The sequence below is a fragment of the Neltuma alba genome, unplaced genomic scaffold, assembly GCF_004799145.2.
Source record: "Neltuma alba isolate B1F8T4 unplaced genomic scaffold, ASM479914v2 tig00000507_pilon, whole genome shotgun sequence".
NCBI classification, from domain to species: Eukaryota; Viridiplantae; Streptophyta; class Magnoliopsida; order Fabales; family Fabaceae; genus Neltuma; species Neltuma alba.
The window spans coordinates 50,246-65,102 of record NW_021632077.1 but is presented as its reverse complement, the minus strand read 5'-3'; the positions used below and the strand labels follow the sequence as shown (position 1 = coordinate 65,102).

Sequence of the window (14,857 nt, the reverse complement as noted above, 5' to 3'; positions counted from 1 at the left end):
ACTGTTGTGTGTGTGGTTGGTACTGTCTCGTGTTCATCTTGTTATACTAGTTTTGTGTAATGAATTTTACCTTTTTACCTTCCTAAAAATGAAAAGAGAGACACAAGTATTTTAGCTTCCCGGGAAAGATTAATGTCTAACTGACGCGTTCAGTTAGGAAAACACGCACGTATGGCTATATTTGTACCAGCCTTTCTGCTGGTTTCTCTTGACCAATGAGGCTGAGGAAGGGGTTAATTTATCATAAGATGTCAAATCAATGTTTCTTATAGTATTTTGAATAAAATTACTTCCAAATAAAAAGATATTTATGAGTAATAAAAAAAATGATTCCTTAATACAACCTATCTCTCTTGGTCAGCTATATATATGATTTATATTATATAGTGTGTGTGTGTGTGTGTTGTTTAGCTTTGATTTTTGTGTGGCAGTGGAGATATATGGCTTTTGAATCAGCTATATATGAATTATACATATGTGTGTTTTTAGCTTTTGATTTTGTGTGGCAATGGAATATATTGCTCTTGAATCTGGGAAATATGATGAAGCTAAGAGTTCCCCATGCAGGGGAAGAAAATGATGGACTTTCGTTGAGTGTGTCAGGACAATATTAATGTAAAACATGAGAAGCAAGAAATTGCACTATTTATGAGTCAGAACAATATTTTTGGATCTGATATTTTTCTTTTACTGTTATATTTCCTGACCTCATTACTTGCATGGTTGATGCGGTTAAAGCTGAGTCAGCGAAGTCAAATATTAGAAAGGAATCATTTATTGATTTTACTCAGACTGACCCATTGATTCTTCTGTCAGTATGCATTAGTTATTCATAAAACACATCAACAACCGAAATCTGCAGCCTCTATATTTTTCTGATCTTATACTCACTTGGCCGACTGGGTTGTTGACAGAATACGATGCGTCGTGTGATTTATATACCGACCCCACCTAGTGAGATAAGTCTTGTTATTGTTATATACTCACTTGGCCATAAACTAGGCATGTATAAAAACTACATCTTTGGTTCTCTTTACGTTGGTGCATATTTGGTCTCAGTTGTCTACATCAAATTTGATCATCTTCTCCCCCCCCAAAGTAAGTTGAGAGCATTTAAATGTATCAACTACTTAAAACTTTAAATTAAATATGTATTATGTTTCTATAGAGATATAAGAAACAGTTACTGCAAATTTCTATTTTATTTGTGTATACATACATACATATATGTGTGTGTGTGTATAAACTAGTCTCTTATAAGCATAGTGCACATGATGGCCCGAAAAGAAAGCACAAAAGGAAAGTGAGAAAAAGGTAAAAGTGGAGATAAAGAGAAACTTGAACTTGATTGATAAGTGCACTCATATCTGAATATGGATGCCTCTCTAGTTCCACTAATTACACTTCAAATATACATAAAAAATTATATTTTTTTTTTAGTCTCGTACAGAATTTGAGAAATAAGCTATGTTATTAATGGTTTATGAATAGTATGGCTTGTTTTACTTCGAATTTTATTTATTAATAATTCTTTTGAACATAAATTTCCATCCAAATACCATCTATATTTTAAATTCGCAAAAGAAAAGTAGGGAGAGAGAGAGAGAGGGTTGCTCCATTCTAAGGGATAATCCACAAAAGGATGATGGGAACAATTTGAATGCTTTCAATTGATGGGATTCTTAATCACTCAATTATCAGATCTAATTATTCATATTAATTTTGAAAATTCATATTTTTCTTTTATTTTTTTAAAATTTTTGACATAGAAAATTATTCTTTTCTTGGGAGTTGATGAAGGATTATGTTTAAAATGATCCAATTTCAAAGATCGGAATCAAGAAACAAACATAAACAAACATAACTAAACTTTGTACATGTGATTAACTTTATACTACTTAATCAACAACCTTGTGCGAAATAAATAAACTCCCTGTACATACTTTCTTAACAATTTCTCTAAGCAATTATTCTCATATATATATATATATTTTGCTTTTTTTTTTCTACATCAAAATTGCAAACCTCATACTATCGCTCACAATCATCTGATTCATATCAGAGAAATGTTCATAATCCCCAGATCCCCAGAAACCATCATTATAAACCCTACTACCCTACTCCATTAGCTCCATAATCATTGTTATTATCAGAAGAAGAAACACATAAGATTACAGACATAGGTGCAAGAAGAATACTATGTATCAGAGACCATCCTTGTGATCTTCTTCTTCTTTTCTTCCTCCTGCTGCTGCTTCTCTCGTCACCCCCCCTGCAAACATGTTCTCATCTGCAACCCTAGAGCTTTTCTTCATGTTCTCCAAGTTCCTTGCCATGGTTGCTACAAGACGCCACATGGATATCCTTTGACGACTATATATATGTATGTATCTTTTTATCTGATGATCTTTCTGCTTTGGAAGGAAGCCAAGCTAAGGAGCAGTTCAAAAAGAAACTGGTTAATTTGTGAGTTTTGTGTTCTGATGAAGAAAGAAGAGGTTGAAGGAGGTTTTAATAATGGTTTCTTCAATGGGGGGTGGTGGTGTTGCTGTACTTTTCTGCTGGTGAGTGCTTGTGTTTATCACAAAAGCTTAATGGCTGCTTTATAGTTTTTTAAGGGACACATAAAAAAAATATTGAGAATATCACACAAGAGGGCCAAAACAAAGGAACATTTGCCTTGAAGGTCTCATGAATATTTTACTTTTTTATTTAAGATAAATATTTTAATTAATTACTCAAAAGTCCCTCAAGACCAAAACTTAAAGATATAGAAAAACAAAATCAAAAGGAAAATGACATGTTTGTCCTGATTAAGGAAATTATGTCAATAAAATCTTACTAATTCATTATTATAGACTTCAAGTGTTATTTATCAGACATGTCAAATGACAAAATTGCCAAACTTTCAGTACCCTCTCTCTTCTTTCTTTAATCTTAATTGTCAATGTTTAGAGTTGAAAATACAGGCCAGCCAGTAAGTTATAAGTAAGACAAGAGTTAAGAAAAACCACTTCAAGACAGACTGACACTTTGCCGACTTAGTTCATTAGAAGTTTAAAAAAATTCTTGTTAGGATGTTAAAAATTCATTTTTTTTAAACTAGTGCTTTTAAAAATATTAAAATGGCAATAGGACTTCAAAATAAATATTCTATGATTTTGGTATTTTTAATTTGATATATATAATATATATAGAGACAATATAGGTACTAACACTAACACACGCGCGCGCACACACAGTTTGTAGCATCTTATTATTCTTTTTATTCTTTCAATAGATAGATATAGAGGGTATGGGGTCTATAATCATCCCAACTTGCCGACAAGTGCTTTATCCACCGTAGGAAAGACTCAGCTTCATCTCCATTTTTGAAAAATTTTGAGTTCATTTTTTGTCGTTTTATATATAAGACATTGGAACAAAAATCGGATAAATTTGTAAATGTAGATTCTGATCTCAGAAAATTAAACAAGATATAGGACAGACCGATATGACATGGATAAAAAAAATCGAATCTTAATTAACATAATTAATTTGCAAAGTGTCTTCTTCACGTAAAATTTCGGTAGTTTGCAGAATTTATCATACGTCTAATATAAGTCATAAACAATTGAGATGAAGTAATACTGAGTAGTTGAGTTTGATGTGTGGGCTTGGTTGGTACACAAAAAATGAAAATGAAAATAAATAAAAATGATTTTAAAAACGAAAATATCTTCAGAGAAATACATAGAAACAACCTTTAGAATTTTAAAAAGATACTCTTATAATGATTTTGATGAGTTAGAATATGTCAAAATCACTTATTTATTATTTTAAAATTTAATGGGTCATTTTTTGTCATTTTCTCAATATCTTTTGTGCCTTTTTTGGGGCCACCTTTTGGGTCCTTACTTTAAACAAAATAATTACATGAGACAACAGATGTTGAGTGATTATTATAACGGCATGGTATCTCAACTTTTCCTTCACTTTCATCCTTTTTCTCCGCATTGTTAATGTCAATTAAAGACTTTAAAAAGCGAAATATAGTGCAATCAATATTAAAAAAATTAATTATGCTCTCTTATCTTAAATATAAAAAAATAAGTAATTTATACAGATTAAAATATTTGTTGAGTTAATTATTCGTAAAAAAAAAAAAGTATCCTAATTTGCCAACAATACCTTTTATTTATTTACATCAAAATTTTCCCTTTAACAAAAACCTCTTTTAACATGCATACTCCTACATTTAGTACCAAAGAGAGCATATTATTTATGTTTCTTAAAATTACAACTTAGTGTTCTGTGAGAAATCTAAAGTAACAATCTTTATAAGATTAGGAAGATTAAAGTTTAGCCTTAAAGTAAACAAGTTGTAACTTTAAGAAGTACCGATGAGAACTTACTTTAATTAAAGCATTTAGTTACTATCGATATAAAAAAATTGCATAGTTCCTTAACTTTTCCCCCCTGAATTAGTTTTCTGAGTTGTCTGATTTGATCAAAAGCAAGTTGGAATTTTTTCGCAAGTGCCAACTTTACAGTTCATAAGGGTCCAGAGTTGAGGGTCCCAAACACAAGAAGAAGGTCAAGGCAAAAAAGCAAAGATTCAGATGTGATCAGACTATTATGAGTCACTCAAACCCTATTTGGGTGACTGATTGATCAATTTGATTAGTAATTTCATCACAGAATCATAATCTTGAGATCATCCATCCATCTTTATTCAGACATTGCATGTGGGTGTATGAAGAATTTGGTTTAGCTTGTATTGTCACAACATAAAAAAGATTATTATTTATGAAAACTGATCATTTTAATTGATTCAGACTATATAATTATTTTAGTTTGGTGGGAAGTGAGTTTTGATACTATAAATAGTAGAAAGGGAAAGTACTTGTGGATTTACCACAGAATGCAATTGATATGTAGCATATGGTGGCAAAAATTAGATTTGGTGTCAACCACAAATTGCTTTAGCGATAGCACCCACTATGCTTAAACAATATCTTAGGTTCCAATCTTACATTTGCATGTTTATGTGTATGTACGCTTAAATTGTATTAAAAAAAATAGACTCATCGGTTGGTCTAATCGTAAAACTAAATGAATCAGTTACTAGTTTGATTTAAATAAAAGTGGTAATCACCCAAAGAAGAAGGAGCCAAAGTGCTCGCCAATAGGTCAAAATTGATAACATAGTGGTGGTTCAAATAAACAGGTCAGTTTTATTTCAAAATTTTGGTTTTTACTTAAATTTAAACCATGTTAATTTCTAATTAATTTTTAAATTATGCATATATTCACCTAAGAAGTATATTGGGTAAGGAAGACTAATGGACAAGAAATATGCATGTACGCATGTGCGTGTTATGTAGATGAGAGATAATGTGATATATTATCTCAGAATTATTTTATTTTGATTTTTAAAATTATAAAATGTTCATTAGATTTCCAATACTATACTAAACTTCTTATCTTTGTTCATTTCAATTGTTTTAAAAAATTTTATTGTTATTTTTTATTTAAGATCAATTTAAACATGTTTTCGTTATGATGGCCAATCCAAGACTTCTTACTTTATATATAGGGAATACTAACTAGCCAATAGATATCAGAGAATTTTGTTTTAGAGGGAATGAAATATTATTTTGAATAAAATTTGCTCTCGTAATTAATTAAGACATATTAGATATGGTCTAAATATTTTTATTTTTAAAAAAAGTTTTGATGAAAAGTGGGCTTTGATACCTACTTAATATAGTGCTATAGTATCATGCAGGAAACACTATTTGGGGATCAACTAAGAAAAGTATTGCATAGTTCTATAAACCACAAACAGCTTTTTAATTATTAAGTTAAAGTTACATAAACTAATCTTTGTATATGCTTGAGAATTTTCTGGAGCAAATTGAAAATTTAAATTTAGCCTAATGAAATTGATTGGATGATCAAAATTAATTAATTATCTTCAGGTGAAAGAAAGAAAGAATCAATGTCCTTGTATATTTTATTATAAATTTAATTACAAAAAGTTAAAATAAAAGGTAAAAAAAAAACAGATTCAAAGTTTTTTGTAGGTTGCCCAACAAATCTAGGCCGTAGCTAAGATTGAGTGGGAGAATCAATACTAGTTAGTATGGTACCAAAGTTTGATGGAGACCTATGTGGGTGGCATGACATTATTGCTATTTTCTCCACTAAAAGAATCCCTCCCAATTGTATTTATTACTTTCCTAGGTTTGTCTGCTTCTATAAAACAATAACACAAGAATATATTTTACAGCTAAAAAAGAAGAAGAAAATTCGTAAGACATGCCAAAGGTTTTGCCAATATTAATGATTTCATCTTTACTGTTCTTTTCAATTCAATTTTCAGAATCATTTTTTTTTTCATGCTGCTAATTAAATGTAGGAAATTGTGGTTCAGTCTCTTTCATTTTAAATGTATCTTGGGTAATCTAAATTTATATGAAATTTTAGAGTAAATTATACTATTGATAACTTATTAATATTAATAAGAGTCGATGGAGAAAGCTTTTCTTTTCTTTTTTTTAAAACTTGTCCAAAAAGGTTCTAAAACCACTAATGAATATTGTGGCTTACTAAACATTTAATTTTATGTGCTAACAAGAGTTGATCTAATTGATAAGAAATCAGCTCATAATGCATAAAGTCATAAGTTCAAATTCTACTGCTAATATAATGACCTTATTGGTGGGCCAAAAAAATTTAACTGTATGTACACATATATTAACTTTTTCAGTTCAATTTACTCCCTTAATTTTATAAGTTGTTTTTTTAATTCTCTAATCTTGACACTATTAACTTTATTGATTAAAATCATTAGTTGAGAGCACTGTTGTCAAACTCACGAGTTGACTCTTCGAATTTAACGTTTTTACGTTTTCAGCTAACAAAATTGTGTCGACTTGTTCTTAAACTCTTGATAATTGTAAACTCGGTTAAACTTATGAGTTCATTTACCGAGTTTATCGTTTTTACATTTTTAGCTTACTAAATCGTGTCAACTCGCTCTTAAACTCGTGTTAAATTTTTGAATTTGATTATGTTTAGTGACTTTATATATGATTTTTATAGAAATTTTTTTGTTAAATATGATAAATTATGAATATTGATAGATATAATTTCAATTATTTAAATTTAAAATATATTTAAATGAAATTGTTCTCATTTTTTATATATTAATTATTTGATTATATACTTTTAATGTCAGTTTATTAATAAAAGTAAACTCTTATGAGTTTACGATTCGAGTTTACATCGAGTTTACATCATTATCACGAGTTTGTTTAAACTCGTGAGTTTGACAACCTTGGTTGAGAGTGTTGGGATTCAAAGATGGATGAAAAAAATATTTTGTACAATATATTAAATTAAAATTTTATATAAAGTTAGAAGGGCAGAAATATTACACTTTTGTCTAACTAAACTGAGGGCTTATATTCACACGGAAATTGAGACGATTCATAATATTATTAATTTATAAATAATATGATTATGATATTTATAAAAATTGGACAGGAGCAATCAATTAACACACTTAAGAATTTAGATTGGATGTGCATCTTTAGGGATGTAAGCACGGTTTGCATCTCTCTTTCAAATTACTTATATATTAGATTTAGATGGTTAATTATTTATTATTTTCTAATATACATATTGACCTCAATTTATATATATATAATATATATAATATGAGCTACTAACAATAAAAAGATTTATGAATAGACACAACGGTGGACAGCAATTAAAAAAGGAGTAAACATTAAACAACTTTAATTTCCACTCGACCTAAAAAATATTTATTTAAAATAAACACTTTGGGTTCTTTAGAAAAGCATGTTGAAAAGCTCAAATTTTCAAATCTGAATTGAAAACGAAAGACTTTATTAAATCTTATGCAATGACAAATATCTAGTCTTGGCTATTTCTTTCTATTTGAAAAGTGACAGTTCAACGCCCTGCAAGAGCAATAATTACAGTTCAGAACCCTGAAATTTTAGATTGTCAAAAATTTTAACAGCACCACATAATACTTTTCGTTCTCACCCTCCTGATGACGCTGGAGTGAGTACATCACCATCACCATTAATCGTTAATTCAAATCAGAACAATAATCAAAGTTTTCTTTTTTTAATCAATAAAAATAATTAAGTCTTTCAATAAAATTAAAATTTAAGTAATTCAACTTGTATTTTGAAGTTACAAATATTTCCAACCTATATTCTAGCTTTTAGTAGTGCATCATAAACTCAATTCTAAACAATAATTGAGATCAAGGCTTAAGAAATTAAGTTCATTTCCAAGTGGCATATATGTTCTAAGTGGGTTGTGAATTTCCAACATAACCTTCAATCAGTAGTTATAAATTTAGAACAATATTTAACGTTTTTTCAATAGGTGAAAAAGATTTTTTCCAAAAAAAAAAAATTACTTTTTTTTATAGTGGTAGTTGTTTTCAATCGGTGCAGAGGAAAGGAGAGAAGAAAGCTTAAGAAAAGAGGGAGAAAGTGCCCTTTCATCTTGCCGATATTTTTTCTTAGTTCATTCTATTCTATAGTGTTTTGAAATCTCTCTCGCTACTTCGTCTGATCCATAATATAAAAAGTACCCTGAAAAAAGGAAAAATTAGCAAAAAATTTCTATTTGAAAATTTAATTAGCTAAAAAGAGTTAAATTTAAGCACATACAAGTATGATCCATGAGTGCTATATATTTTCTACTATGTGTAACATATCTTTCGTTGTATGCAAATAACTTTCGTATTAATAATTATTGTACATTATTGATAATATGTTGCACACAACGGAAGATATGTTGTACTCATGGATCATAATTGCACTTGCTCAAATTTAGATCCTTTTAGCCAATTAAATTTTCAATCAGTGATTTTTTTTTTACCAATTTTCCCCTGAAAAGATGTTGATCTAAAATTTAAGAGATTGAATTAATGATATTTTTTTTACTTTTACTCGTTGTTTATAGAGAATATTTTACAATCACATTTTTTTAATGAGAATAAAATAAGTAAATTTTATTAATTTAATTTACCGACTTAATTAACATTTCTTAGTTTATGAAAAACTAAATTAATGTATTATAATATTGACTAGAAGCAGAAAAAAGTATCATTATGGTCCTTATTATTTGTCACTTATAAAGAGAAATTTTGATTCTTTTTATTTATCATTTGTACTTCTTTTAATGTTTTATTTTCAATTGTGTCCCTATTAATTATAGTAAAGCTTGATCGAGAAGGAATGAGTGGGAGAAAATATACTGATTTTTTTTAATAAGAACAAAAATGAAAGATTTCATTCATTTAGTGTTCTCTTTAATATTTAAGAAACTCTTATAAGTAACAAATAAGAAGGACCAGAGTGGTATAATTATTGCTTTTATAATTAAGGTGTTAAAAGATTATTTTTTCTTCATTATTCTTTGTTAAGCATACACTAATGTCACCTCAACTTGTAAATTAAATGCTAATCATTATCATGGTCATCACATCAACGCACTAGCTTTTATTTTATTTTAAAAAAAATGAAATAATTATTGTTGATTTGTTGTCTTCATTGAATGCTCCCAAACGAAGTCTTGAAAAATCTTGAAAAACCAACCTCCTTTAACTTTATTCTTACTATCTCATATATTTTTCTTATTCTATTTACAAGATATTTTCAATATATTTTATTAATAAAAAATTAAATATCATCAATTCTACCTTAAAATTTAAAAATTTTTGAAATTTTCCATATTTAATATACATACATTAAAAAAAAAAAGCACGCAGAAGTAACAGAAAAATAAAATTAGAGGTAAATTTATATATTTATATAAAAAATATAGTAAGTCGACTTATGTTAAGAACTAGAAAATAAAATCATCTTTCTGCCTTATGAATAAACTGATAGGGATAAAAGCTTATAAAGAAAATTAACATGGGGGCATAAATTGGCTGACCAACTGAAATTTTGGCTTCTATTGCTCAACCAAAAAATATTTTTGAAAAGATAAGAGGAGTGGGACCCCTTTATAAAGCACAGTTAGAGATTTCTGAGGAATTAATGACAGATAAAATCTATAAAATAGTTGGACTAAACTAATAGAATTTAGTCTCTTAATTAAAAAGTACTGCTCATATATACTCTATAATACTTAAATTAATAAGCAATTTGTGAGTATTTTTTTATGAGAGATTTTTGAGTTATACATCATGTTATGATGAGGTTTTAAAATTCAACTTATCTAATAAAACTTGTATAAAAAGATGGAACGAAAATTGATTAGGTTGTTCATTAGTTCCTAAATATCTATATAATTGGTTCCATTTAATTGTTGCAGGCCTATAAATTAGATTTAATCATATCCACCTTAACTCTTCATGGTCAATTTTATCCATTATGAGGGAAACGCACAAGAGAAGCTAAGACAGGGAAGCGACTTTCGAATCCTCATTTAATTAACACTTTCATTATTATTTATATTATCTTCTTCTTTGATTGTGTACTTTACAGGTGAAGGCCCCACACTAGAACATTCATGGTGCACTAATGACCACCCCACTACCATTGGCTTTAATTAATTAATTTGCCATTCCTCTGATCCAAAATATAAGTTGTTTCCAACTAATTTATGTGTATTAATAAAAATAATTAAAAGTATTAAATTTTTCATAAAATCTAAGAAAATTTTGATGTGATACCTTCATTAATTGCATTAAACCACAATTAATTCTAATCTCTCTCAGTATCCTTGTTAAATATAGTAATACTTCTAGTCCTATATATGAAATCTAATTATACCTTAAACTAAATTTTATATTTAGAACTTAAAGTATTGTATATGAAAAAATATTTAATACATCTTAAAAGTTAAGGCATTAAATAAAAATGATAATATATAAGATGAGAGAGAGTGAATAATAAAATCAATATTCCTTCCCATTATCTTAGTTTATGAATGCTTGAATGTTTTAGGAATAGTGGTACAACCAGCAGTACTTGTCGACTAATCGGATTACGAAAGTCAAATGAAGTCAACTTTGGATGAGAATGATATATGGCAATAACTAATTTTGTTTTTGTATGTTATTATAATAAACAAGGAAATATCATATTATATCCAATAAATATTGATTTTTTTTTTTGTGAAAGTTGAATAATGAGTCATGACTCTCAATTGAATTATTATGTGACATTGATGGCACCAAATTAATTATTTCAACCGGGTTAGATGAGAGAAAGAAATGCTCCCTATGAACCTTACTAATTATAAGATTTTATCAATTACCATTAATTATTATAAGATCGTCGTCTATAATTATTTTGAGGTACTATAATTATCTTTTCCTCCGACCATTCTTAGTATTGATGGTTTCTAAAACATAAATTAAATCTTTACATTTAATAACTTCGTCGATGATAGTTCTGAAATTATTTTTTTTTGTCAGAAGAAATTCATGTTATTGATTAAACCAAAGCATCCGAAAATTCAGCCACAACAAAAAGAACTAAAAAACCATAGGCCATCCACTGGAACATAACCAAGAGGATACAGAAAAACCAAAACAATTAAGCAAAAGAAATTCTGCTTCAAGCTTAATGCCTCCAGACTACAGTGACTCAATTTCTGTGAAGAGAATCCCATCATGAAAGGGGCTAGAAGGGGTGGTTGTCTTCCAACTTGCTCCATCGAGCTCACACCCTTATGTGCCAAAGCTGCCTTTCCAATTGCAGCAACAAATTTAAAAACATTAACTAATCTTAATTAATACAATCAACATCAGTTACATAACAGTCTGTACCATACAACCTATAGGATAATTTAAAAAATCTATATGAAAAAAAGGAGGGTGAAGCAATTGAGATAGAAGGCACAAGAAAAGATGAAGCAAAGTAAAGATATCTTAAAGGACTGCCTTAGAAATAGACATAATTTGATTATGTATAGTTGACTAAACTTTTTTGGGATAGAAGGGATTCCTAGGAAACGGCTAGTTGTCTTAGTAACAATGCCATCTGCCACAAATTTATGAGGATTTGGTTGGAGCACATCGTTGACATGTTGATGTGACTCTATTGATTAAAAAAAAAACTAAAGGTGTGAGAATATGAGATTATTTGTGAATCTAACAGAGCAGTTCCAAAGCAGGAAGACACAAGGATACATATGTATCCATTGTCTTTCTTTTCCAGCAAACTAGTTGGGATGTAGAGCCTTCATGGGAAATAATAGTGTTAATCGGACAGATGATGTTGCGAGCAAGATGGATAACACCATCTTCTAATGCAGTTGAAACAGAGTTCTATCCATATAACCAGACTTTAAAGTCTGATGAGAAATTAGTTTATGGGAGCCTAATTAGAAAGCATCCAAATCAAAGAGCTTTAGAGCAGGGATATGAAATAAAGAGATGTTCCAAGAACTCTTCCTGTGAACAACAAAATAAATAATAATTAGAGACACATCTAGATAGATGGTGAATATAATAAGGATGTTGAAAAGTAAGATTCACTTATGAGACCTGTAAGGATAGATATGAACTCTATATATCTCTCTCTCTCTGTCTTCTTGATTTCATATAATTTTTTAATTATTAATGCAATCTTAATTCTCCTAATTATCGTTTATGCTTTCCTTATCACATACTTTAAAAGTACGCACTATCTTTCTTTTTTTTAATCTCGAATCTCCTACACATTTCTACTCTTATTTTGTATTGTATTTTTAGTATAATTATCAAAATTTGGAAATTGTCGAAACTAATTAAGAGTAACTCTCTCAACATATATACCATTTATACTAAATATAAGCAATTCAAACTCTTCGATAAAAATATTCAGATAATAAAAGAAGTAATAGTTTTTTTAATTTAGAAGAGTAAGTACTAATTAACGGTTTAAAATTATAAGAAGAGATCAAACTCTCAACTTCTGACTTAAAAAGCTTTCATACTGCGAGACTATAAAACTATTGACAAAATTAGCAAACCTTTTAAATTAAAAACTGCCCAGATCTGAAGTGAATGATTTAAAACAAATATGTGCTTCATACATATCTTAAAGGTCAAGTGTTGAAAATAAAAACAAAATCACTCTTGTATTTGAAATTTAATTAGTTTAAACCTCAACTGGTCCGATCCGCTACTTAACTATTAATAGCAGCCTAATCGATATTATTGGTATTACTTTCTTTCTGATCGGTTTGTCTATATGATCTTGCTTTGGCTCAGTTGCGTAGAACCTTTTTTGTATTAATTATTTTTATTAACACATGTATCTTTCTATCAAAACCTTATTCGAAACACTGTTATATTCTAAGAGGGTGTTTGCATGAAACCAAACTATAGTGTGTAGAATAACTTCTGGAGAATAAATTTTGAAAAGAATAGATTTTATGAAAAAGTGATTCTAATAAAGTGAGAGTGTTTAGATAGTTGTTATGAGAAGCACTTTTTATATGTGCAAATTACTAAAAAGAGCATAAGTTAATATGATAATTACATAAAGGATAGATTTCATAACATATTTTAATTTGAAGAAATAAAATTGTTAATAAAATAATTTTTACTAACATAATTAATAATATATAAGATAATATAATTAATAAATAATTAATATATGTCTATACATTTATAAATTATAAGATTAAATATGTTTATAGAAAAATGATTATGTTTTTCTAACAGAAAAATATTAATTTGCTTTAAAGATTTTAAACATGAAATTTTATAACATTTTTTCACAACTAGTTTTTATAACAACATACTACCTCTCATCTTTAATATAATTAATTAATTGTTATTACATGTGTGAAAACATTTATAAAATATACAATTAAAAATATTTTTGGAAAAGATGAATAATTTTTTGTAAACAGAAAAGAAATAAATAAAAAGAAGGTACCGAAGGCGGAAGAGAATGTAATAACGTACTACCTCTTTTCTGTTCAAAAAAGGAAACAACACACTACCTCTGAACAGCGAAGGACCGAAGGCGGAAGATTGAGGGGTATATGTGTCTGGTCAAAAAAAATTCTCATACCTGTTGGCATTAAAAAAAACCATCTGACACTCTCCAATTTTCTCCCCAAAAGCATATTCAAAATGCTTCTCTGCAAACCATGGTTTTTGATTTCTTATGGGTGTTTGGGAAATTTTTTGCCCACAAACACACCCTAAATATGAATATCTCTCTCGGTAGTCTGAGGTTAACTCGCGAATCTTAAGAATGTAACCAAACTCAAGCGAAAATCTAAGGATTTTGCTTGAGATTGCATAATGAAAAAAAAAATCTCTCGAATAATATTCTCAATGGGCTCTTTATACTTTATTTTTTGTTTGGTTTGACAACTACTTGAGGTGGTAGCCAATTACTTTTGGTAACGTATTTTATTTACCAAGCAAGTTACGTATTCACAAGAACAAGTTTAGGTGGGTTTCAATTCCTCTTACGATTAAAAAACAGAGACTATAACAAATAAGAGATAGCGGGGAATATACTTTTTTTTTTTCGGGTATAGCTCAAAATATCCTCAAGTCTTTTTAGACTTGAGATTAATCTCTGTCAGGCCAGGAGCGTTAGAGATTAAAGCCCTATCAACAGGTGTGCTTTTTAAGATTTAAATTTGTGTTCTCCTCCTTATAAGAGCAAAATCGCTTACCATCTCAATGTATAACTTGTTGGTGAAAAGGGAATACAAATTTGATGCTCATTATTATCAAGAGATAATTTATATATCTCATGGTCTATACACTATTGAGATTTTTTTAGATGGTTTTGACCTTAAATTTTTAGTTTTGTTGATAAAATTATTAATTACTTTAACTTCGTATAGATATACG

At 28.6% G+C, this 14,857-nt stretch overlaps 1 pseudogene; it reads right to left on the bottom strand.

The window, feature by feature from the left end:
- Nucleotides 1–1,861: 1,861 nt before the first annotated feature.
- Nucleotides 1,862–2,443, bottom strand: LOC114739962 (uncharacterized; annotated as a pseudogene).
- Nucleotides 2,444–14,857: the final 12,414 nt, after the last annotated feature.